The sequence below is a fragment of the Syngnathoides biaculeatus genome, chromosome 14, assembly GCF_019802595.1.
Source record: "Syngnathoides biaculeatus isolate LvHL_M chromosome 14, ASM1980259v1, whole genome shotgun sequence".
NCBI classification, from domain to species: domain Eukaryota; kingdom Metazoa; phylum Chordata; class Actinopteri; order Syngnathiformes; family Syngnathidae; genus Syngnathoides; species Syngnathoides biaculeatus.
The window spans coordinates 9,229,366-9,256,968 of NC_084653.1; the positions used below are offsets into that span (position 1 = coordinate 9,229,366).

The 27,603-nt window shown below is 39.0% G+C and overlaps 1 long non-coding RNA gene across 1 annotated transcript in view; it reads right to left on the reverse strand.

The window, feature by feature from the left end:
- Positions 1–3,271: 3,271 nt before the first annotated feature.
- Positions 3,272–27,603, reverse strand: part of LOC133511780 (uncharacterized) — a 33,703-nt gene continuing 9,371 nt past the window's right edge. The window contains exons 2-4 of the long non-coding RNA XR_009798034.1: positions 5,260–5,307; positions 5,085–5,128; positions 3,272–3,495 (exon numbers count right to left, since the gene is read on the reverse strand). This is a non-coding gene — a long non-coding RNA (uncharacterized LOC133511780). The remainder of the gene's footprint in view (positions 3,496–5,084; positions 5,129–5,259; positions 5,308–27,603) is intronic.

The window sequence follows — 27,603 nt, forward strand, 5'->3', positions numbered from 1 at the left end:
TCTCATTCCCTTAAAACTTGCACAATAGTTTCAGATGGAAAGGTTTCTATAAGTGTAAGAGAAATGGAATGAACGTTAGTGGGTGCCCTTATTAAATACAAAATAAACTGGTGAAAAAACACTAGTGACTTAAATTTGTTCGTGAACCCTCCATCCTCCTAATTCGTTTACACCCCACTTTATGTACAGGCAAACTAAAAAATACAGAACTCCAACCTATAGATTCTTGTTCAGAAATACAATATAAATATGTCAACATGTGAAAGTCATTAAGTTGTCTGCGGAGCAGCTAAAAAAAGCTCAGTGAATGTCCCGAAGTTGAGGTCAAGATGGGGAAAATCACCTGATACACGTTCCACCAAAAGGGATGTATGCTATTGCAAAATTTACATCATACTTTGTTTCCTCCTCGTTATTGTTAAAAGTAGTCCTCCGGCAAACCTTTGCCATCCTGTTTACTTTCTGTTTTGATTTCTGCAGAAAAAAGCTATTTAGGCAGTTTGCAAGTTTGCCTCCTGCTGGTTGCCCCACATAGTGAAATTGGGAATTATTCAGGCTCATAAAAGGGATTTGCAAGCATCATCCCTAGTCTGGGATGTATAGCTGCTAGTGAGATTTACAGAAAGCTTCACAATAAAGATTTCTGGAGAAAGGTAAAGTACATTCTAAGTACTCGCTACACAGGGCATCAAGAGACCGATAACCTTTCACACCAATATCCACAGCATCACTGAGTGGGAATTGGAATATTAGATTACAGTACACTATCAATTTTTTTAAAATAACAGTGAAATATATTTTTGACAGTAACAATTTGGCAACTTCTTTGCCAGTTTCAGTGACTTTTAGGTGTATATTTTTAATCACCAATGTTCAACTAATTGCAACCCTGACTAAAACTTTGAGTTACATTTTTTACAGGGATTTTTGAGTTTTCTTTAAATTTATTTCAGTTAGAGGGGTCCGATTCATGGCATGATAATCACCGATGTTGATATTTGTGTGTGTCTTTTGCATGCTAACAGTGATTACAAAACAATAACAACGAAAAAATTAGGAATGCATAAAGAGGGTGCGAGACTGGTGCAATTTGGTGGTTAGTGACTTGGACCTTAACTGAATGTGATTTAAAATTGCTGCACTGTCAGAGCAGTCCAGCAGCTTCTTGTATTCACCTTTTGAGGGGAAAAAATGCACCATGTCTGAATCACAGTATATGGACAAAAATATTCCATTCACTTTTTCAGTTGAATAAAAGTTGGAAGCATCTCTTGTTTTTCTTCCTGATATGACCTCTGTCTCTGTGTCTCTGTCTCTCTGTCTCTCTCTGTCTCTCTCTCTCTCTCTCTCTCTCTCTCTCTCTCTCTCTCTCTCTCTCTCTCTCACTCTCTCTCTCACTCTCTCTCTCGCTCTCTCATTCCTCTTCAATATCCCTCCCTCACTTCTGGCTACTTTGGAGCCATTCTAGGGCTGCCAGGTCAAAGAACTCAGTTGCAAGTCTGACAACTCACTCTGAAACGCCATCCCTCCCTTTCTTCTTCTCTGCCAACATCATCCTCCTCATTCTCTCAAGCAAGGTTGCCCTCTTTTGTCACGCCAGATACAGCATTCTAACAGTCTGTCATTTTGTTCTAAAAGGGAGGAAGCTTTTAAAGCAATTAATTGCATTCCTGATCATACAGTTCAGGATTATGCTATTTGTCAGTGAAGTTGTAAGGGCAGCTTTATTGCTTGCAGTCTACTTAAGGATAAAGGTAAAGTTGCAAAAGCCATCTCATATCATGGAATGAGGAAGAAAGTTTACTGTGTGTGATTTCTTTTTGATTGGAAAAAAACCCATTTGAAATAAAAAATTTTTCTTCATTATACAATAATGTCCATGCAATTATTGCTAAATATTCATCTGGAATCTGCTGTGATTCATTTTTTATTCTGCTTGCTGAAGGCATCAAATGCATATGTTGAGACTAACAAATGAGTTGTTTTTCATTACCATATTGAATTTAGCATGATTTATTGGAGCTCTGATGGTGAAGTATTCAAAACACACAGACTGCCAGGAATCCGCATTGACTTTGCTCAAGGCCCATCCAGATTCCTGCGATCATGTTAATCTCTAACCAACCACATATTGGGATAAACACACACACACACATCACTGGAATGCTGCAGATGTCTTGTGAAGAAAGTTATAGTTGCTGTCTAAACTGAGGAACAAATTAAACCAATCACAGCTAACAATCAATGGCAGGTCAATACAACATAGGCTGAGCACACATAAGTCACATGTCAACATGTTGACAGGGATGCATCAACAGAACATCCTCTGATTATGACACTTCTGTATACATGGTGCCTATTTGAGTCCAGAGTGTAAATGTTTACCGTGAGAAGAGGATGATGAACAATGACTTTCATTGGGAACAGATGAACATTGTTTTACTGACACTGAAAACAATGTACATGGTGTTCTGGCTCAAGGACCTAAATTGATCTTTTTCTTCTGGTTCGGAAAGATGACACCATAATATAATCGGACTGCAAAATACTTTCTTCAATTGTATTATGATGATGGTAATGGTGATGATGATGATGATGATGATTATTATTATATACTATTTGAGAGGAATCCACTATCTGAGGAAAATTGTTAGTATTGCACCTTCAAAAAACACGAGAAAAAATTAAAAGAATTACTCCCTTGTGTAATAAGTCTGTCAAAATGATCACAAATAGTTAAGATATTAGAGTAAAAACATATTGACGTAAAATTAACCTTATGGCATAACTGAAATGTGGAGAACTATTTACAGTATTCCTGTCCTTCTGGTAAATTCTTGCAGGCTCAACAGTGTTGGTTGCCAGTGAGGTTTTAAGTCACTCTCAAAGTTCTAAAACCACAGCCACTTACAGTCCCAAACTGGAGACACTACATTGGTTTCACAATACACGCAGACTGAAATAATAATAATAAATAATACATTATTTTCCGAGCCTATTTTGAAACTTGTCTCAGATAAGAGCTTCCTTAGCCAATATGTTTTCACCCTTTGCTGTCTGCTGCAGATGTTTTTCAGTGTAATGTTGGGTTCTTTTGGAGTTCAAGAATCAGTCAGAAACAGGACACCAGATTTTTAATTTTTTATTTGCAAGTTCAGGGAACATGACTTGACCCCATCTGCCTCGTTTGCTTGTCTTTTGGCAGTAGGAGAGACACACCCACAGAGGTGAAAAGGTGTCAATAATGTACTTCCCATGTATTTATTGGGGTTAAGCAAGGCAAAATGCTGACTGGAAAATCTGCTCAGTCATGGACCTCAAAGTAATGAATTAGGTGGTGCAACAACTATATGTTTTCAGGGTTGATGATGACACATATGTTGGTCCTTTGGGGAATATAGTATCCATACTCATCTGATGGACGCACAGGTGGTCCTTTCACCTGCTCAAAGCCTTTTTTCCTTCAACGGCGGTGGTCTGGTTCTGCTCTGTCCTCTGTTGGTTTGAAAAACAGTTGGAAATCACCTTTGGCCTGATTTACTAAGATCACAAATAGCTGGTTTTAAAGTGGGTGTTCAGTTTGACAGAACGGTTGTTGTGATCTATTAAAATTGTAGTATTTTAAAAAGATCCCTAATACTAAGCTGCATAATATGTACTCTCACTTGTATCGATGTGAATTGTTGGCAACAGCAGGAAAAAAAACTGAGTCCCATATTTAAAAGAGGGTTTTCTGATTTCTGTAGCTCTCTGATAGTCTTCACTAAGGCAAGAGCAAAAAAGTTTGAAGTGATGGAATTGGAAGAAATAGTGGAAGAGAATTATACATATTAGAGTTGCAAAAAAATTAAAGCCTACAACTGCATAAAAGCCATGTTTCGTTTGATTTAACCTGTCCTGAGTTCATGGCAATTGGATGCATGTCCCCCTTCTGCGAAAAATTGCGTCTGAAACACAGACGAAAAATTGCTCTGGGAGAGGCCAGCACTGATTGTTGCACTACGCTGAAAGGACCCAAATGTACGCAAATGCAGAGTTGAATGGAGTTTTGTCGTCAGCGATATGTCATGACTCCTGCTTATGAATAGCTTTTGCCTGCACTATGGTGGTAATGCTGCAATCTGGTTTGCAATTGCTTTTCAGATGCAGTATTTAAAGACCCAAAATGAGAGACCATTCTTCTCCACTTTGCTTAATTACATTGTGAATGCTACATTAATCTTTTTGCATATCCATCCTCCCTGAAAGCACGTTTGGCAGATGCAATCCTAAATCAGAATCTTGGATTCATATCCATCGAGGGTTCATCTATGAAAAACGTATGAAACAGGTGGCGGATGGATGCTGGCTTTCGCACACTTTTCAACATGAAATTGCTGGACTTGCTCACCATGTGGAAGGTGATTCAGCACTTCATGCTGTTGACGCAAAATCAGCACATGCTGAACGTCAACAGCTTACACTGTACTGCCAGAAAAAGAATGTGCTTACTGCAGATTTCGATCCTCGCCAGAAAGCTGTTGTATTTAATAGTAGTACGCACGCACATACGCGTGCGCGTATGCGCAAGCAAACACACACATACGCTCTGACTATCCTTTAGTGAAGTGTAAATTTGGGCAAGAAATCAAGAGAAAATCTGGGCACTCTAAATCCTAGCAAGCTGTGAATGTGTTTTCCACACAGAGATATTTGACATACTCCCATTGTTTTATTCTTGAGAAGTTGCAATTGGACATTGGACCTGGCCAATATTACATTCCAATTGAGAAGTTAGACTCTTGAAATGGGTGTGGGAGTGCTGCTCTCAGACACATTGGTATTTGGCTAGGAGAAAAAATAGCTAATCTTCTGGACTTATTTCCCAGTCTAACTTAAGTGTCCTTGTGTAGCTGTTTTAACAAAACATACAAGTTCAGGCATGTTTTGGATCTTAACATGTTGACGACAGCTGTCTTCTGTCTAAGTCAGTCACTGGCATCCCAAATTACTGTGTACTGACACAGTCATGATAACAACCAGCAGCCATCTTGGTTGCGGTGAATGATCACAAGATACATACACACACAGAAACAGAAACTCACTATGGCGGTGATGCTTCTTAGTCTTCATATAGCAGTCTTGTTTGCTTAAGAAACCACAGAAAAAGGAAAAACATACAAAGAGCATACATAAAAATGCCAAACATTCCAAGAATATAAACTATTGAAACAGCAATGTATTCTTTTTGTCTGCTATTCACATTCTTTATATACATACATAGATGCATTTTCTGTGCCACTTATCCTCACGAGGGTCACGGGAGTACTGGAGACAATCAGGAGGCAGAAAATGCAGATTATATAATATTTAGAATATCCACATTTGCAATGATAATCTTTATCCATAATCTTTGTTACAACATAAATGTAGGTGGAGTGTACAAACTGCTTACAAAACAAGTCAATTGACAACAGAATTTAAATTCTAAAAATACTGATGTCAGAACAGCCATTCAGTTTGTGCTGCGACTGATAAAATATTCAAGGTTACAGGTAACTGTGGCATGTTGGCGAGGTTGGGATACGGTACACCCTGGACTTGTCAACCATCAATGTTGTCCGAACAATCAGAGAGATTTGATAGTTTTCCTGAGAGGACACTCCTCAACTGAAGTCTGAGGTTTGAGGACAATGATGTCTTCCCTGGAGGTGGTTCAGAGCTAAATCGAAAATGAAGTGCAGGGTTCTGTGTCCCGTGTGGACCGCAGGGTCCCGTAGAACCCTCGGGACTGTGGTACCCATCATTAGCAAACCGGCCTACATGTTTTCATTTGCAAGCAGACTGCAGGAGGTCAACTGCTGTTAAATTACCAGCACTGGCTGGGAAAACAGCATGCAGATAATTAGTTCACTCTGCCTGTCCACACAATTAGGTTTTCTGAAAAAACAGTCCAGGAGTACCTCTGTTGCAATTAGACCAACATTAATCCAGCATTTGCGTCAATATGCAGCTCCGTATCCGAGAGGCATCACAAAAACTTTGACTGGAATCTAGGGGTGGACCAATATTACAAAAGATTGTTGCATTCATTTGAAATCCACATGACCCAATAATTTACACTTCCCAGGCATTTCGAATCCTTGCAAATATGGCACATTCAATTCAGATACTTTACAGTGACATTAAGTGTTTACCCAAATAAATTGAAGTTTAAGGTTTGAGATGTTGGGGTTTGTCTGTGGACTTTTTTTTCACCAATTACCCCCCCCCCAAAAAAAAAAAAAAAAAAACATTTTTGAGGTCAGACATCTCTGGTTCTTCCACACCAGAATCATCCACTCATGCCTTGATGGACCTTGCTTTGTGTATTGTGACATCAGAAAAGGCCCTCCTCAAACCCTCCCCAGTTGTACAAACCCTTCAAAGATTATTCTTAACCTTTCAGTTTACTATACCTGTATTATCTGCAGGGAAACTAAGAAAGACATACTATACATACACATTTTTTTGCCAATACATTTATCTGAAACACATTGTAGCTCAGACATGCTGTTCTTTGTATGAATCTAAAATAAATATTTAACTGGTTCTTTTTAAAAATCTGGTTTTTTTTTTCAGGTTGGCGGGGTTATCTATAATGATGTAGAAGATGGAGGTTGCAGGTGTAAACAACATGATGGGCTCTACAAACTCCTTTGTTATCTCCAAGCACCAGTTCTAATCTGTAGGGAAAATACAAAGTAATATTTGGGTTGTGGACTCAAAGATGCAAACACACTTATCTCTGGCTCATGCATGTGGCCAGCGGCAAACTGCTAAGGATTTAATGCAGCACTGACCATATAAACAAGCCAACAGACTGGAAACCTCATCAGCACATGTGCACTTAGTGCTTGAATGTTTGTGCAAATGCACTGTCAAGCACAACACATATTTGTTATTCCATACTGTTATCTTCATTCATTTCAGCTATCACCATCATGCAGGCCTCCAGTGACCTTGTGGGTCAAAGAAGAACAAGTATCCTCCCCCGAATTGACCTTAACGGCTTGCCAGGGAGAACCCCATGGATCTGTACTGAGGACAGAAACCTTCACAGTAAAATACAAAATGCAAGGATCATTTCCACAAAGTAAGTGGACATTGGTTTGATTTTACTGCAAGTACTTTAACATATATAGTTCCTACTTTAATATATATACTATATCCTGAAGGTTTGATTATGACTGGAAATTAGCTCAGCTAATACCAAAAGGTCACTATTGTAAGATAATAAAACATATGTGACTGGAAAGATCTAAACAAACAAACAAACAAACAAATTAAACCAAAAGCCTTTAAGGATCCATTGAACGCAGGAGGCCAAAACTGGTTGCATAATTTTCTGTGAAAACTGGAAATGTAATTATTTTTTAATCTTTTATACATTAATAAAATTTTATACTTGTTTCCTTTGGCAAAGTTGATGTTTTGTGTATTGCATTAACAGTTGGTTTATTTTTTGGTATGTTGTCGCAAATGGCCTTTTTTTCCACTTTTTTTTTTGTGGGGGGGTTGTGTGGTCAAGTCTAACACGCATTTAAGGTTTTCATAACTTTGTTACCTTCAGTGTTACATTAGGTTTAAAATAAAAGTTAAAAAAAAAACATTATATAAACAAAGTTTATAGCTCCCTGGTCCTTGGCAGCAATTCAACTAAATGAATGAAATGAATCCAAGACAGTTGGTGAAAACATTTCAACCTTCAGACATTCCAACTTGGAACAGACCGACTAACAGCCTTCAGGTGTAGGTCTTCCGTTCATAGGGCCTGGAAAGAAAACTCAGGAGCCAGTGAAGACGGTTTCCTCAGCCATCAAAGCTCCGGAGGAAAGTGAAGGAAACTAGCAGGAAGAGGTCTGTCAGATCGAAACCCACAACATAATCACAGGTCGGGTTTCTGACAGTCGACCCACAGGCCAACAACATGAAGCAGCTTGAGAATTTTTTTGTCTCTGAAGGAAATACTTGGCTGCAAACCTTATGTTTGCCAGGGAGAGTGGCAGCAGGACGGGTATTGATAAAATGCCTATTAAGAAAAAGGCTTCTCTGGGTTACAAAGATAGAGACATTGCCCAAGGTACTGTATATTAGATTTAAATACAACATTTATTTTGTTGAGTGTCTCTGAGTCCCAACAAAATACATGGCCACTTCCATAGAATATGTCAATGCTTGTGTTACAAAAAACACAAAAGTAATGCACAACCACGAGCTAGCCAATCAGTGTTTTTTCCTTCTCGCAATCGAGCAGATAACATTAACTGTTATTATGAAGATAACACCCATGAAAATACATTTGAAAACAAGATAACTAATTGTTTGTCTAAGATTGTAATATCATTGCTTAATTGATTTCCAAGACTTTCTAGTGAGCAGGAAGACACATGCCTTAACTCTTGATAACAATGAAAAGTTATTCCTGGATTCAAGCTTGCCTTCATCTGGATTTTCACCAAAATGGTCCCATGGTAATTGGATATTCATGACAACAAACAAACACATGCTCAGTAAAATATCTACTCTCCTTGTGTTTGCCCCGAAAATCATTTTGCAACATTACATTTCATAGTCATTGCTGCAGTGAACATTTTAATTTTTATATACAGGTAGGTATACTTTGAACAAGACTCAAGAACAAATGATGTTCAACCTCTAAGGTTCCATTATATATTACAACAGCTGTATGCACCGTGAAATAAGACTTGGAATTGCATTGGACTCAATGACTTGAATTCCTAATGTGAAATTTGTTGGGCATCATTGGTCAAACCTCCTCCCTAACTGGGATGGACATCCAATTAATCCCTGTATTGTTATTCATTAGCTCTGTCTGTTATCGCTGCTTCATCTATGACCTTTGACTCCTATGCCACAAAAGATTAGCTCATTGATTCAGATTCAGACATCATGTGCCCCACCTCTAAGGGTCAAGGTCATTAGGTAGCAACTTAATTCTAATTACAGATTTTATGCCATTTGATGATGGGTTTATTTTATTTTATTTTATTTTAACACATAGGTACGATTTTTACTCACCTATTTTTTTTTATTAGATCACATACATTTATCTTGCTGATTCAGGCCCCATTTCATATCACCACAGAAACACTTTGGCTGAATTAATGTCATGGTGAAATGTTGTTCAGGACCAATCAGTAAAATAATTTCATTTTTTCATCAAGAAGCTTCGCCATGTTTCTCTCAACTATTTGCAATCCCACTGCCTTTATCTCGTGGCAGCGCGTGTGAATGGTGGCTATAACTCAGAGAGATGGATTGAAAACGTGAGGGGGAAAAAAAAAGAAAGAGTTCCAGTCTGTGCATGAATTGTAACGTGAAATACACACCTGATGTTCAGAGAACCATTTGGTTTTCGAATTAAGCTGATAGAAATGGAATATATAATGAGGTTATATTTAGAGCTTAATAACATGGCTGACCAAAGTAATGAAAAAGTAAAAGTGGATATTCATTAGCAGCTGTATTATGATTTATTCAAGCTGCTCAAAATTCAATAGTTTTTCTCTTAGACAATGGATTTCTTCATATCAGGTCTTTTTCAATTGACCATTCACAAGACCCTTTGTGTTATGAAGAAACTCATATGTGGTATATGGCAGTCATGAAAGAGGAAGCATCTTCAAGATGAGCTGCTAGAAAAGACAGGGAAAAGGCTATGTTGGGATGGGATTCTAACGTCAGGTAGGATTTATAAGTCCCATGTATTGTATTCATTTTGATCTGTGTGAAAAATAAAATAAAAAGCTCTGTGCAGTTCCCAAATGGCTGGAGCTACTTTGTGTACTCTCTAGTTAGACTGTTCACAATTCATTTCCTTATTTTTTTTCATAAAAACTATGGGAAGTGGTAAACGACCTTTTGTAACTCCCAAACACTCAATGCGCTTTTATGGGTGGCAAACAGTATGATGACGAGATAAATGGATTTCACAGAGCAACTTAAAAATGAAAATTGCTCCTTCAGATCAGTTTCAAAAAAAGTACAATAATAAAGACCTCATGTTTGTTTATCATAGTGTTGATGTACTTGGTAATAAACAACGGTATAGCACACAAAATGATTGCTCCAGAGAGAGAGACCAAGTGTCCCAACTCAAAGCAGAAGTTTGTGGTGTTACATGTACTGACTTCTGTAAATCAGCGTCAGCAAAGACTGCCAGAAAATACAAAATAGCAGGAGTTGGTGTAGTAGTTGAAGCCTGCAGTTAGCAACTCTACTAACCAAGTTGTGTTGGGAATTGCTTACCAATGTTTCTTTCTATTGTGGTGAATGACTTAGAGGACACATTTGACAAAAACACAAAAACAAAAACAATGTTGTCCTCCAATTGTGACATCTGGGAAGAGCGTAAGCTTCAGTTAGCTTCCTGTTTGGCTATTTTCCTATTCTATGGCACAATCACGAAGTGCATGACTTGGTCATCTTCCATTTTATTGCTTGCTTATACAGTATAATAACACAAGAGCACATCATAGTTGGTGTCATCTTGCCAATGTATGCCTAGTTTCCTGTGCAATAAGGTTGTTAATGGCAATGACCCTGAATGTTTGCTGCCAGAGCAATACTTCGTTTAAGATGCGCACTTTGCAAGGTAAACAGAGTTTTAAGGGATCTTAAATGAGGTAATCCCAACATGGCCCCCTCTTGCTCCAGGCTGGGTTTTGAATACGAAAACTGTTACACACCCTCTTTTATGTTAATCCGCTCCTCCGGCTTCAAAATAAGAACCACATGTCTACAAGAAAGTGCTTCAGAGTGCACTGACAGACTGGTCTTTCATTGAGTGGATGCAGCGTGTCCTGGCTGGGGCGCCCGCCGCCGGATTCAAAGGGAGCGCTAGTAACTGGAATTTGGTTAGGTTATACTTTATTGATCCAGAAGGAAATTCTGGAATAATGCAATTTCAGTAAAGTTGATGTTACACAGATTATATTTTTAAAAAGTTTTAAATGATGAAAATGGCCATCATGAGGAGATCTGCTCAAATTTGGATGCTCACTGAATGTGATGTAAATATTTGGCACATTGTTTGGAGAATGGAAAGAAAACAAAACTGGAGGAAATGGTGCCTGCACACAGAAGACCTTGATTACCAAATATTATTCTCTACAGATGATTGTTTCCAAGACTGCCCACTGAAGCATTTTCTGATTTGATTCAAAGGATCCCATACAACACAATTGCAGAAATGTTAAGGCTTTATTGTCTCAGTTATACAAGAGGAGTTGAAATTTTCATTGGGGCCATTTTATTCAGACTTATGGGCCATCTTTCGACTAACCCGCTCAATACAAGCCACAAGGTGGTTAGCATAGACACCATCCAATGAAGGAAAGTAAACATGTCACTGATTATTTCAGCAGAATATTTTAAAAAACATGTTACTTCCTGGTTATATTGTGCCTGCCAAAATGTGAGTTTCAGGAAGCAGTCACACATCTGTTGAGGTCATCTGTTGGTTCAGCCAATTGGTGTTGTTTTCATGCTTTTTGATTGCGCCTTAATTGAGGAATTCTCAAAAAAGTTGCTGCTACTGCCAGTCCTCCAGAACCAAGAACCCACACATGAAAAAAATCCCATCGGTATATACAAGTCGACCAGTAGGGACGGGCCATTCTCTGCAGGCTCAGTTTAAAATCCTGCTGCCACTTGAATGAAATTCAACTACAGTGTTTTTTGGGGAAATAAAAGTCAGTTTCCCGATATCTCCAGGTGCTATTGCGCCTGTCATCAAAAATCACAATTCTCAGATGAGAGGCGCAACATCTTCTGTGGACATCATAACATTGACATCTCTCCTTTCACCAAGCTTGTGTGTGGTCCCGCTCTCTATACGCGGTGATGCATGATACAAGAATGTATATCCAGCTGAGTAAAAGTTGACTTTGCCTCAGTCAAATTTGTATAGATAAATAAAAAAATCACTGGCTAGGATTACATTTACCAAAATTTTATTTTAACAGTGATTTAGTTTTTTAGTTGTTAAGAATATGGAATGTAGAATGTCTTAGTACCAAATGTGTCACTTGTTGCTAATGGAAGTTTGTAATTTTAAACAAACTGTACTTCCAAAGAGAATAAACTCCAGTGTTATGTAAGCTGTTCCATAACAGTTTTCTCATTATTAAATGCTATTTAAGTAATTGACTTATTACGCCAATGTTATGTAAGATTTTCCATAACAGTTTTCTCTTATCAAATGCTATTTAAGTAATTGACTTATTTCAAACACATTTTAATGTTAATGGTCAAACTTTTGCTTTATTTGGAGTAAACATTCTGATTATGTGGTGGAGATTTATCAGCACGGAGCAGGATGCTTTGTTTACACCATTATCTTGGATGTTGTGAGTACCACTGATAAGTAATGGAATTTTGTCTGCTTCACCATTCTGAGAAAAGAAATTTTAAAACAAATAGTTGAATTGAGAACAAACACAAAAGTCACGTACCACACTACTGTATTCTAGACTGCTTCACCACAATATTCCTTTAAGTAATAAGTTAATTGATAACTGCAATTGATGACCAAAAAAATTTTGTCAATTGTTTGGAAGAGACATCTTGGAGTTGGGTTAATTTAAGACATAGTACAGCCTGTTTATCACTGAGCACGTTGTGGTTTTCATCCATCAATTTACTACTGCTTGCTTATCCTGTTTAGCGTATGGAGCCTGTCCCAAATCACTTTTGGGTGAAAAGTTCACATCACATTATCATGGTTATCAGTATTATTGCAAGACTGTAATAATAAATATGAACAAACACAAATCACAAATGATTGCTCCAAAAGAATTGACACAAGTTTATTTTGAATACAGAGAAATATAAAATCCTGTATCTACTTTTTACACAGGATATTTTAAACAGCAGCAACCAGAATGAGTAAGCATGCATGCAACACCATCAAGAAAAAAAAAATAATGATGACTACAGTGATTTAACAAACAGCAAACTTTCCATGATGTAGAATTCACGCTGATCATTTGAAGGAGTGAACAATCTGAAATGTCCATTCATTCATCCTTATTTCTTCCTTATCTCCCCTTATATTTGTTTCACATAAAAACATAGGGTGTTTGTTTTCATGACTGGACTTTTCCCTTCATCATTCATAAACTCCTTCCTGTTCTTGGTCATTTCATCTCAATCATCTTCCATCACTCTAAAGCTTTATCATAAAGCAGCTCTTCGTTCCGGTCAACTTATCGATTTCCCGTCAAGTTTTCCATTAAGATGTACCCCTGTTCAACAATCTCTAAGCTTTTAAATGTGTTATTGTGATTAAATCCATAGTACTGTTTACTATGTTGAAAGCCCATTCTCTAAGTTATCCATCTTGTGCTGGTAAACAAAGTGAAATTCATTTGGTATAATTGAAAGACCTTCTAGAAGTGCTCCAGGGTTTTTATTTGTCTGCCATTTGCAACTCAAGTCTATTAGACTATTTTCTATGCACATCTATTATGTGTAATATATGTACAACAAGTCATCTGTATGCGTTCCATGGCAGCAAATATATTTCAAAAGCTAAACAAATGGTCATTGCAGTTATTATTTACTGAAATGTTCTACTGGCAATCTAGTAATGTTAGCCACAATGATTATTCATGTCATAAACAATTTATATTATGGAATTGTGTAACATGGCTTACTCAATATTGATTCACTACTTAAGTTAAATTGTTTAGCATTCTCTAACATATGCTAAACCCACTTCAAAATCATTGAAGATTTATGTGAAAAAGAAGAAGTATGAATTTCTTCACAGGTATGGTAGTTTTGTTGAAACCATCCAACCATTTGTTCTCGTTGAGAACCATCAAAACTACATAAAGCGCAAAACCCTCTCCACCACTTTTACACATGTTGCCACTAGCACACACAATCTATTAGAGAAAACACTTTTTAGTGTCTGCTATTTAGGATCTTTATAAATCAGGCCCTAAGTGGGCCGAATACATATGTAAACCATTTCACAGAAGCATGTCTTGGGAAATATCTACCATTCCAAACCACACAACGGTCCAGTTTCCAGAAGATTCATTCAAGGGGAAATAAAAACACAACTGCTACCCTTGCTAATTAGGTCATATTTCATTTCAGACACAAGCCTGAGCTAATGATATTGAAACGCATGCAAGACTGTAATGTTTTTACTGTAAACTAGCCGTCAAAGCACCAAAAAGAGCAATTTTGTTAAACGTGATCCAAAGCTACGTCACTTAAAATAATATAATATCATATATCATTTTAAGTCTGGGTAATAGTTGGTGGGAATTTTACAGTTGAATAGAGAGTGCTTATTTCCGCATCCTGCTTCTGTCCATCAGGTATATCTACACATATATTTACACAATCTGTGTTTGAAAATGAGAGAGTCAGGGCAGTGGATTAACAACAGAGGTTGTCATTGAATGGCCTAACTGTTATTTTTCCATCCTAATGCCTGCATTTACCTCTTTGAGCCTATAATTTCCACCACACACACACACACACACACACACACACAGAAAACCACCTGCCCGAGAATGTTAGCAAGCAAAGGTAAGTTAATTGCTCTAAGCTCCGACGAGGTAATTTAAAGTACTTTAAATGAGCCATTATGTCGAGACAGAAAAAAAAGAAAAATTAAGAATGACAACTATACAAATAACGTTTACAATTTTTAATGCACTAACGGACAAATAGGCAGGATTCAGTGGATTAAATGAGTCAAAGGAAATCACACAAAAAGTACAAATGAGGCATGGCCAACATGCATCTCGTTGGCTATCTCAGTAAAATTTTCACATTTTTCTCTTCGATCGTTTTTTCTTACAAATCAGATCCTAACCATAATGACTGTGTCTTCTAAACATCCAAGCTAGAATCTGCATTTCGATAATTCCTCCTCTGAAGCCCTTTTACACACACAGAGCTGCAAACTCACATTAACTATGCAAATCCAATGTGAGTGTTGCTTGTCTAATTGAAAGAAAGAAGCCGGAAGTCCTAACTAGCATTCACCCTCACTGTGCGCTGCTCTGTTTATCTTTCCTCCTCATCTCCACAAGCCTGCTCATCTCTAACATTCTGCATGTGCACATTAGCCCATGTTTATCTGGTAACATTTATCTGTCTGTTTCCTTTTTGTCATAGAACACAATGCAACCATAACTTTATTGTACAGCTATTTTAAGGTGGCTCAACTACAGGTGCTGTTATGCCACTGCGGACTGAGAAAAATGAATTTGGTGAATATACACTCAAGAATGACACACACTACACGTGTGCGCACACATACAAACACGCACACACTGACACACAATGAAAGCACACTCTCACTGCCTACCAAATCGTTGGATTTGCATCTCATTTTACTATGTGCGTACTTGTGTTTGCGTGTTAGTGCATCCGTGTGTGTGCATGTGTGTTCTTGCATGTATGTCTGTGTGCGGCAGTTTTAGTGTGAGATTCTTTTTTACATACGTGAATACCTTGGTGTCACACAAAGGCTCTAATGCGCTCTGCAAACGTTCATACCATTGCAATAGGGAGCAGATTTAGATGCACAGTGACAGCTTAATAAACTGGATGTCTTTGGGTGCCTCCATCTGCAAGGGGAGGTGTCTGGGTGAGATGCTCAAGATCCATCAATAGGAGGAGGGTCTTTCTCTCGTGGGGCTCCGGGCTGCACACAGTGCACACAGTGGCTGACCTACAAAATGGTGGTCGAAATAGGGCCTTGTGTTTTAGGGCTAAAAGGGAGGAGAGGTCTGATTAGTGGGTGGGGAAGAGTTCAGTGGCTCTGGAAGGCTCTGGAAGACCTGCTAACTACAGATTTGAATAGGCCTGCTGCTATGGTAAACAAGCTTAAAAGCAACTCAAAGCAAGGGGTGCAGGGTTATATCTTATGGTGGGAGGGGAAACACTTGAGGGAACCCTCACAGGCATAATGTAAGGGCCTCAGGCTGTGATTCAAAGCCATCCTGAGACTCACTCAGCATCCCTATAAAGATGTTAAACATATCACAATCCATCTAACATGTTCATTTGTCTTTCAAGCCATATGACTGTTCAAATTTGGTAAAAATTAAACTGTTTGTTTCTTAATTCCGGTTTTCCGGAAGAGAAATGTCTCTCACAACACAACACCCTTCAAAAGTTCACACCACAGTTAAGCGATAGCATATGTTCAATGCATGGCAATGAGACATTGGCAAAATCTTACTTAAAAGCATCGAATGCAATCATTGCCTACAGAGTGCTATGGCAACCTAATGTGCTATATGAAATCATCAGGGGTGTTGCTGCAACTTATATATTACATAATTTTTCTGAAAATATTACTTATTTCTTTATTTTTATCTTATTTACTCCTTCCATGCGATGGAACAGTGGGGCAACTGGTTAGACCTTTGGCCTCAGTTCTGAGGATCCGGGTTGAAATCTGGCCTTATCTGTTTGGAGTTTGCATGTTCTCCCCTTGCCTATGTGGGATTTCTCCAGCTACTTGGGTTTCCTCCTGAATCACAAAATCATGAGTGGTGGGTTAATTTAAGACTGAATAGTCCATAGTTATGAATGTGAGGGTGAATGGTCCCCCTCAATTGGCTAACAACCAGATCAGGTTGGATCCAACTCCTGCCTACAGTTAGTTGGGATCGGCTCCACCAGACCCACAACCCTGAGGATAATTGATGTAGAAAATGGATGAGATGTAGAAAATGGATAAATGGACAGATGGGTGCTCTGGATCCATCCATTCATTCCACACTTTGCCTCCTCCATCTATGTGAAGTGTATTGTTTATAATTTGGCCTTTTCAAATGACCAACTAAAAATTAGATTTCCACCACTTGTTCCTTTATCCTACATCGTGATAAAAACAAAACCAAACCAAAAAAAAATCCCAGCGCAGACAGAAAACCATTTAATGGCAGGGAGGGCTCATATGCTCTAACAGACATGACAAAGTTATTGCCTTCTTGGATCATTTTATCTCATCAAGAACTGTTGTGCTTCATGTTGAATAGAGTATTTTTATAGGTTAATTGCAAGCAAGCACACGATTATTTTCTCAGCTTTTTCTTTCTTGCACTACTTCTCCCCTTGAGCGAATCGCATAAGTGATCATTCACTGCAGTCTAAACAGTGTTGCTTCATCCGTGCTGTTTTATATCCCCTCTAACTATTTCACCAGATCCTCTTTTCCCATCCAAGAGCCATTCTTTGAGTTCAGTGCTAGTCCTCTGAGTTCAATCACTGCGCTGTGCTCCGGTGTCCAGCAATTATGCTAATGCACAGCGGCGTCCCTGTATGTTTAGCCACAGGCTAGAGGTAACGGACCATTCCACATTCATCCGCTTAACCCCAATCTAATGCCCCATTAGTGCCACAATGCTATAGTTTGAATGCTAAGGGGGAACTTCTTTCCTCCCAAAGTCAGCCCATAATGTTCTGTGTCCCTAAGTAATATACTTATTTTCGTACAAAAAAAAACAATCTTTCATGTCTTTCTTTTTCTTATTCCCTCATGGATGCCAATATAGAGTGTGTAATTTCCAAAAGAGATAATGAAGAGGATAATTTGCTTTTCAAACAAAATTTTATTTTTATATAAATGACCTATTATTTGCCTTAGTCTAATAGAGTGGTGTCTTGATTTACAAGTTTACTTTGTTTGTGACTGAAAACATGCAGCTCTCAAATAGCCTTTCCCAAATCAAATAAATGGAAATCCCATCGATACATTTATTCGACAACAACAAAACAAAGAATAAAAAGTAGCACTTAATGCTATTTCAGTGATACATTGGAGCAGCTGTAGCGTGTTCGCCTCACAGTTCTGAGGACCGGGGTTCAAATCTCGGGCCTGCCTGTGTGGAGTTTGCATGTTCTCCCTGTGCCTGCGTGGGTTTTCACCAGGCACTCCAGTTTCCTCCCACATTCCAAAAAACATGCAACATTATTCGGACACTTTAAGTTGCCCTTAGGTGTGATTGTGAGTAGAGGTCTTTGTCTCTGCGCTTAGCTGGTATTCAGTTCAGGGTGTACCCCACCTCCTGTCCGTTGACAGCTGGGATAGACTCCAGCATTCCCTGTGACCCTTGTGAGGATAAGTGGCAAAGAAAATGGATGGATGGATGGATGGATGGATGGATGGATGAAGATACAATATGATGGCGCTCAAGAGTCATTGCAGAAGAATCACGTTTTACATCTGTCAGCAGAAGAAACTTACATTTCTCCACACACTGCCTGTGTAGGCAGATCATTACTGACAATGCTGTATACACAGTGTAACATCAAAACTAAAATTATCAAACCATAGCAAACAGAATAGCATAACTACCAAATAATAAAACAAATCAAAGAATGATTTGTGAAATCTTTGACACAAAACATGGAGAATGCTGTTTACATGCTCCAAGCATACTTTGCAGCACTTTGGAGGTCCTTGGTGCAGCACCAGCGTGCTGCAATGTTGTGGTTGTAAGGTGGTCGGTGCCTGTCATGGTGGCAATGCCAGAACCTGTTGGTGAACACTAACGGCGAGGGATGCCGTCAAGTTGAAGAAGGTGCCATGTTTGGTCCGATGGAGTCTTGAGGCCACTGATGGGTATCAGGTGGCCAAACGGAATGCAGCTTTGGTTGTCGCTGAGGCAAAAACTTGGCATGGGAGGAAATCGTTGAGGCCATGGAGAAAGACTTCCAGATGGCTTTGAGGAAATTCTGGTCCACCATCCGCCGGCTCAGGTTGGGGCAACATTGTACCATCAACAGTGTATATTGTGAGGATGGGGCGCTGCTGACCTTGACATGGGACGTTGTGAGTTGGAGCGGAGAATACTTCGAAGACCTCCTCAATTCCACCCACACGTTTTCCCATGAGGAACCAGAGTCTAGATTCAGGCTCTCCTATCTCTGGGATTGAGGTCATTGAGGTGGTTAAAAACATCCTCAGTGGCAAGGTCCTGGGGGTGAATGAGATTTGCCCAGAGTTCTTAAAGGATCTGGATGGTTTGGGGCTGTCCTGGTTGACACACCTCTGCAACATCACTTGGACCTAGGGACGAATGTGTGGTGGCCCGCATTTTTAAGAAGGGGGACCAGAGTTATTGTTCCAACTCTAGGAGGATCACATTCCTTATCCTTTCTGGTAAGGTCTATTCAGGAGTGCTGGAGAGGAGAGTCTGGCAGCAACTCAAATCTCAAATTCAGGAGGAGCAGTGTGGTTTTTGTTCTGGCTGCGGAACAGTGGAGAAAATCTACAACCTTGGTAAGGCCCTCGAGGCTGCATGGGAATGCACCCAACCAGTCCACATGAGTTTTATGGACTTGCAGAAGGCATTTGACCATGTCCCTCGGGTGTCCTGTGGTGGGTGCTTGAGGAGCATTTGATACCGAACCCCCTTATATGGGCTGTTCAGTCCTTGTACGACCAATTTTGTCCACATTGCCGGCAGAAAGTTGGACTCATTTCCAGTGAGGGTTGGACTGCACCAAGGCTCCCCTTTTTCACCAATTATGTTAATAACTTTTAAGGACAGAATTTCTAGGCAGAGCTGAGGTGTAGACGAGGTCTGGTTTGGTGTAACAATATTGCATCATTGCTTTTTGCAGATGACTTCATCAAGCCAGAGATCTCAAACTCTCACTCGAGCAATTCACGGCATAGTGTGAAGCGGCTGGGATCAGAGTCTGAGACCATGTTACTTAGTTATGGCATGCCTTGTCCAGGATGGGGATGAGATTATGCCCTCGGTGGAGGAGTGCAAGTATTTTGTGATTTTGTTCATGTGTGGGAAGAATGGAACGGGAGATCGACAGGCAAATTGGTTCAGTGTCTGCAGTGATCCAGACTTTGTATCAGCCCATTGTGGTAAAGAAGGAGCTCGCCGAAAGGTGAAGCTCTCAATTTACTGATGGATCTATGTTCCCACCCTCACCTATTACTTAAAACAATGGGAAATACAATAAACGGTTTATTCAAATTCAAGTGCTTGACCTCTTGTTTGAAAATTGGTCAACTATCTGCTGCTTTTTGTGACAACATTCAGGATACATCTCATTGTGAGAGTAGTAGAATATAATATCGTGTATACAGCACAATCCTTAATCTAGAGATAAGGCAAGACCATATGGCTTGCTGAAAATTCCATGGATGCATTATAGGAACATACACCAATCTGAGAGATTGTGAATGGCTTTTTGGGAGTCAGATGTGTCCATATGTTGAATGAGACTGTCAGGGTCTGTTTTGGGTTAATATCCTTGCCTGCTACCTTAGACTGTGACAACAATCAAGTGAAGGCTTTTTTTTTCCAGAGTTGGTCATGATTAGATTCCAAGAGATATTCTCATTTGGAAGAAGGCTTGGCCAGTTAAATGAAAATCATGAGGATCCATTTTTTTCTACAACAACAGAATAGCCTGGTAATTAGCTGTCTTATATCAGAAGCCCCCAACTCCAACATAAATCAGCCAATCCTTTTAACAACCATAGGGTCTGAGCAAATGGTGTGAATTTGTAATCAAATAGAAGAAAAAATAGAATTACCACCTTTGAAAATCTTATTTTTGTCTGATTTGGTTTTGGTCCTGTGATAGTGGCTCTTATTGTGCAGGGCTCTACAACCCACATTATCAAGAGAAATTCAGAGCCGGAGCCTTCTACCATGAAAAAACAGTTGACAGATGTACTTGACATTGGAAATGTGTAATGAACACCTAATTTTCTGTTTTAAAAAATCAGAAACAAATGCATTGTCTAAACCTTTTGTCACACTTTTTTATGCACGAAACAATCCCTTGAGGGGAAATAGTATTTACAGTCTGCTGTACAGTTTTTTTGTTGCACACCACATGGACCACTAGATCACATGCATGCATGCATGCAAGGAAAGATTCCGAGTCAGGGAGCCACACAAACAGTGCTAAGCAGCTTTATCTGGAGAGTGAAAATGGGGCCTTGCTCTAGGATACTATGACAGTAGCCAGCAAGCAGACTTGTATCTCTCCAACAACCACAGTTGCCATTTTTTCATTTTTTGTCCACTGGTGAAGTCAAACCCGTCGCCCTTTGTCTTCAAAGGGCGAGTCTTGACAAATGAGTTCCTGCCACTTCAATACAACATATTCATGAAGCGCTTCAGGAAAAGCATAACATTTTTGGAGGGTTAAGCAAACGAATGAACAGCAAAGCACTGTATTAACATGCTCTTGGTAAAGACAGTCTGGAGAAGACTGAACAGATCCTCTTTAAAATGAAAAGCATTCAGTGTTTTTGTTCTTTTCAAAATGGCGTCTGGTTTTTATAAGACCGCAGCTTCCAGTTAGGTGTTAGGAGGCCATGTATAGAGCTTGTACACCCACATCATTAAATCACGTGGCATCGCCATATTGCCGGTCAAACAGAGCATTGATGCAAGTTAATTCCATTGAGATGAAACAAAAATATGTCTTAAAGCACAACATCCAGAGTTTTGTCCAATACCATTAAACATTTAGAAGGTGATAATAAATGAAGGTACATGGAAAAATTAGAGACACTTGGCATAGAGGACCCATATTTAATGCTGAAGTCAATGTTTTCGCTGATAAGAAAGTGGACTGTTAACTCGCTTCCGCTTATCTTGGACAACTTACATGTATCTGGTGAGTAAATTGTCGAGATTTACACAGAAAAGTTCGAAAGCATATAAAAGTCTGGACGCATACAAATACCACGTTGCCGGATCTGTTCTCAATCAGAAATAATTCCCATGTAGTGATGGACCCACTCAGATTTTTTCAATACAAATACTAATATTTAAATAACCTCTGGTTTAAACCAACTCTCATTCATTAACTATGACTGGAAAAAAAATTAGAACAGGGAGTAATCTCCTCCGGACATGGAAGCGTATTGTGGCCACACGTTAACTTTCGTAAACCTCTCTGTGACAGTTTTTTTTTTTTTTTTTTTAAATACGCAGTGTTCTCAGATGAGTCAATCTGGCATTATGAATACATCTTGTTTATTTTAGATTGAGAAGAATAAGTCCTACCTGAAATGAAATGATCCCTACACAGGCGTGTGTATTTCGTTGGCCACCATCCATCCCGTTTATTTGCCAAAATCCAATCTTTTCTCATCTTTTCAGATGGTATTTCAGTGAATAATATCTTTGAAGAAGGCTCATGTATTGTGATAACCAACACCACAATCGGTCTCGGGCATTGGGAAAAATGTGCTCCGGTTCAGCCGACTTCTGAGCAGCTTTTTTTTTGACCGGCAACCCATCGATCTTTTCTGGTCTTTTCAGCTGCTATTCTATAGGATGATATATTTGAAGAACTGTGCCGTCTATTGTGACAACCAACAGCACAACAGATCTCAGGGAATTTAAAAAATCTGCTCCGGTTCAACGGCTCCCGCACTGCAGAGCAGCTAGGCTTGACCGGCAATATGGCGCCGTGCAAACTGTGACGTCACAGCATGAGCTCTATAGTTGTTGTAACTTCTTAACTACACCAGCAGTTTATATCTCCAACTCCTGAGAGGATGCTTCACATTTCTTGTATCCCCTTTGATGGTTAAGCCTGGTATCAGCTTGAAGTTTTACAAGATGGTGAGTTGAATGAATAACCTGTATTTTTTCAAATCCAGCTACCTCTCCCAGTTATGTAATCCTACATGACCTTGTTTCTTCCGAGTTCATTGGGGTAAAGCTGGACTCACTCAAGTGAGTGTAGGTGTTTGTGCATACTTGCAACCACGATTTATTTAGCATGCCATACAGAGTCCTGTGGTGGGTGGCAATCTGAATGTAAGCATGAGAATGCTGAGCCACACAAGATTGAGTAAACCTTCTCTCCTTGTACCCAAGAAAAAATTTGCGAAAGAAAAAAAAGACAGCAAATGGGAATTTCTAGGCAGCCCTTCTTGCTTTGTTTGGAAACATAATCTCAGTCCCACACACAAAGAAGAAGCCAAGGCACGCTTTAGTCAAAGAAACATTGGATGACTGTCTAGACACACATATGTGATAGAGATACAAATCAGCACAGTACAGGAAAACTGGCCCATCATCCAATAGATTTTTAAAAATGTGACAAAATGCTAGGAGTTAAAGTGAACCACAAAGCTTTTGATGATTGTGGGTTTTTTTTGCATTCAGAAATTACAATGCTCATCATAATTATTATAAGAATGGAACCCTAAATTATGCCTTCTATTCCATGACATTCATCCTCTCCAAATGTGTTCTAATTTAAAAAGAGGTTCTTTTTAGATTGTGATGGAATATTATGAAACTGAAATAAATTGATCCACCATCTCACAATCACAAATGCATTATTAACTGTACCTTCACGTATAAATTTAAGTTTAAATTTTCTTAACTGTTCGGTCTCAAGTTAATTACTACATATGAGAACTAAAATATGTTCAATGAGTCACTTTTCTTACAAGCATAAATAAGTGAACCACTGTAAAGTAAAACTTAAATTAAGTCCTAATGATTAACATTGCCAACTGTGGAAACATACATGGCATGGTGGCAGAGTATAATTACATCATTTGCTTAGTTTTCGCAGACTTGCCTATATTCATACATCCTATGATCATGATAGTGTTATAGTCCCCATGTGTGCTGACATGCGTGCGAACCTTACATGTTACATGCTCAGGAAATGGGAAAAGAATGACTGGTCATATAACATTTTTTAAACCCTCTGCTTTTACAACCAGTATTTAAATGCATAATACAATCTTTGTTTTTTTGTATACATTTTTTTAACCAAAAATGTTTGCTCAGGGACTTTCCAATTGGATGATATAGCCACAAGACATTATAGTATATTGCAACAGTATTTCAAAAGTCCACTCAAGAAGCACTTGGCAACTGTGTTAACACATTCAGTCTCTTTGCAGCCTTCTGTTCTGCCTGCCAAAATATATGCTGTGTTTATAAGAGCAGCTTAAACATACAGTCATCAATTAGCCAGTTCAGACTTCCATATCCCCCTGGCTGTCTCCTTCACCGAGGTAATGCACACACACACACACACACACACACAACACACAGAGTTTCGCCTAACGCAAGCATAAATGTATCTCCTTCCAAGGACAAAGGTGTTGTTTTTGACTATTTCCTCTCCTAGTCAGCAGGGGAAAATTAATATTTTCTCTTGTCAAAGTACCCTTGACGAAGACGCAGAATGTGGGTATTTCGGCATTGATGAGAAACAATTGACCGACGTTTATAACTCCCGATCCAGTCAGAATAAGGATGCATTTGACTGACTATTCTGGAAGGGAAAGACAATATTAGTGTCACAATATCTTCCCACTCACAGCACAACAAAGTGCAAACAGCAAGAGACTGAAATTACATGCATGACATTTAGTTCACTGATGTAAGTCTGCCTGTTTTGGCAGTGTCAAGTAAAGCAAGTGTCAGGTCAAAAGACATACAGGAAGACTCAACTGGCCAACCAGGGGGATGCCTACACAAACAACTTCCACATTTTAGTGAGCATGGCCGAGAAATCATTTTCCAAACAATCCACTGTCATGGTTTTAGCAAATGAAATACACATATAGCTTTCTAACCTTACCCAACATACTCAAAATACAAGCAGGAACAAATCCAAGCAATGATCAATGTTTAGCTCATCTTGTTTTATCAAATCATGCCTTTTTCATTGTTGTTTGTTTGTCTGGTTCGCCAGCTACCAACCAATCAGTGATCATTTGTCACATTATGTCGACACCATTTTGTATATTGAATCTGGTGAAAACACAATAGACGGAATATACGAGCCACGCAGGAAAACTGCTCACAGATGATGGCTCATTAACTTACTGAAAAAAAAAAGCACAGGGCTACTGAGTACTGTGCCCCCATCGGCCCCCATTCCCTCCTCAAGACTTTCCACCGCCGTGTCCACAACGATCTGTCTATCCATCCTCACTCTGATCGCCTGCGTGCTGGAGCATATCTCAGCTGACTTTGGGTGAGACGTAGCAATGACTCATGAAGCGATCCCACAACTTCCAGGTTGGGACTCGAGAGACGACCACACTACTACAAACATGTTCTGTTGAGCCGATGACATGTCAGCCAATCAGTGTAGCAAGCACGGCTCTCTTGATGCATTTTGTAGTACCGGTGGCTTTTAGCTAGATTTTACCAAATTTTTCTTGGTAACACTTTTTACTGTTGTAAAACAGTGTATGTACAATTGTACCCTCTATTTTAGGGTACCTTAGCTAGCTAAAATAATACTGTAAATTTGATATGATTTTCCTGGATTATATTTCCTACAGAACCCATTTAAGTATGTGATAATTGCTTATTGTATTTTTTTAATTATTTGAAAATTGTATCATATTACTGCATTTACTGTAACATAGGTTTATATCTTGATTATCATATGACTTTGATCTCCCAAGATGTTCTTATGTTTTTTTGTAGCTGCTGTGAAGAACATTTTATAAGAAAAGTGGGAGTCATGAACCGATTTTAGGCTGAATGTTGATAGTTTGTTCTAAAATATGTACAAACAGCCCTACTTGATCTTGTGCCACAGCTATAATGCGGCCTGTGTAGACCATGTGTAACACCTTTCCTCAAACTACAGATTTCTTGCGCTTTTCTTCTGTATTTTCTATGGAGCGGTACTTCTATTTTTTTGCAAACTTTAATACAAATAAAGCTGACATATTTTCAAATACCCTACGATTCATCAATTATCAGTAAGCGTCAAATATTTGGCCTTCAAGACAACTGTATATATGGTCATTTCAGTGACTATTATGATGGAACACTTCAAATAAAGTTTGCCCATTACTATTAAATGCTTAAAAATAAATTTTCCCCCTTCCTCTGTGCAGCTAAGGAATCATTCATCCATCCATCCATCCATCCATCCCTTCTTTTTACTGCTCTTTTGTCATGGTCTACATTTAGGTTTGGGATGTTTGGTTTTATTTCATGTTTTCCTGTTCCATGTTTTTCACATCTTGTGTCCTCAGTTGATTGTGTCCACCTGTTCTCGTTAACCTCTTCTCTGGTTCTTTGCAGTTAATGTTGGTCCATTGTCCTTGTCCCTACCATTGTCTCTGTCCATCAGTATCATTTCTCTGTGCTACGTCTTAGTCACCAGTCCTGTTTAGTTTCTAATTCATTTTCAAGTAAGTGTTTCTCTGTTACTTTAGTTAGTAGTTTTTGGACTTTGTCTTTGTTTAGTTTGCTTTAAAGGAAATTAAATATTTTTGAGTATCCTGATCTCCTGCCTTGCTTTCCTGCTTCCCTGCACTTGGCTCCTCCATGTTTTTGCCTTGCCTTACTTGCATTCAAATACCCGAAAGCTGACGGGAAGCTGGATCTTATGCCAGCTCACTACAGGACAAAATGCAGACTATAGCCTACTATACTATACCCTAGAATGGTTGTCATGTCACAGGCAACATATAGAGACAGGCCACCATGCACATTCACACTGTTCCTGAGTGGAATCCATGATCCCTGAACTAAAGTCAGGCAAGCATTCGACTGTGCTATCAGTGACTACACCACCAACCACTATACTAGGAAATACATTATGGTTGGCATTGATCCGTCAACAGGGATTGACTTAGGAAAAGGGGTAATATCATTGGATTTTGTTAATGAGAAATTCTTTTGTGAAAAGCACATCAAAGTGTTGAGCGAAATGGAGGGCTGTGTGAATGCCCTGGAATGCCGTGACATCTAAAAAGATTCATGGAGAGGGAAAGTACGATTTATGCAGAAAACACACAACGGTTGGTAGCAATTTGCATCTGTAGAACACAATTCATAGTGAATCATGTCTACACTGCCTCCGCATTCCGCCCCTCAGCCAATATAAAAAGGACAACACAGAGAACCAAAGACAACATTTGTCTTTCTCCATTTCTCTACCTCCATTTGTTCATCCCCACCCTCATTCTTGAAAGGGACTACTACAAGTGTTCTGGTGACAGGTGGGAACCATCCATCACTCCTGATTGTAGAGCGCAAAGCCACCCAGTTTATAACACTGCTAGAATGTGGGTGGGCTAAATGATCATGACAATTAGTCTTGTATTGGTGAAAGCTTCACAAATGTATCCAAACAGAAGTAAGGCTGGAATTCATGCACCACACATTATACTCCAATCTGGATTGATTTTCTCCTGATAATCAATTAAAAATCATACTTCTGGGAGTCATGCATTCTAATAGCCCTGTTATTCCTTTGAGGCAAGGTGTATACTACATTTATTTAAGCTATGCTTTACATTAAAGTACCCCATTGGATAAACAGACATGTTCCTTAGCTGTAAAGCTAAAATTACAGTGAATATTTGATGATGGAGATTACATCACTCACTTACGAATGTTGTCTGAATGAGTCCAAATGTGACATCAAAGTTCTTGACAGTCATCTGATTTTGTACTGGCCAGTTTGGTCAACAACTCCAGTTTTTGATGGAAGAAAAAAGAAATCAAGCATGTGTTCATTGTGGTGTGATTACCATCCAGTAATGAGGACAGCCCCAATGTTCTAATTGATAGTGTA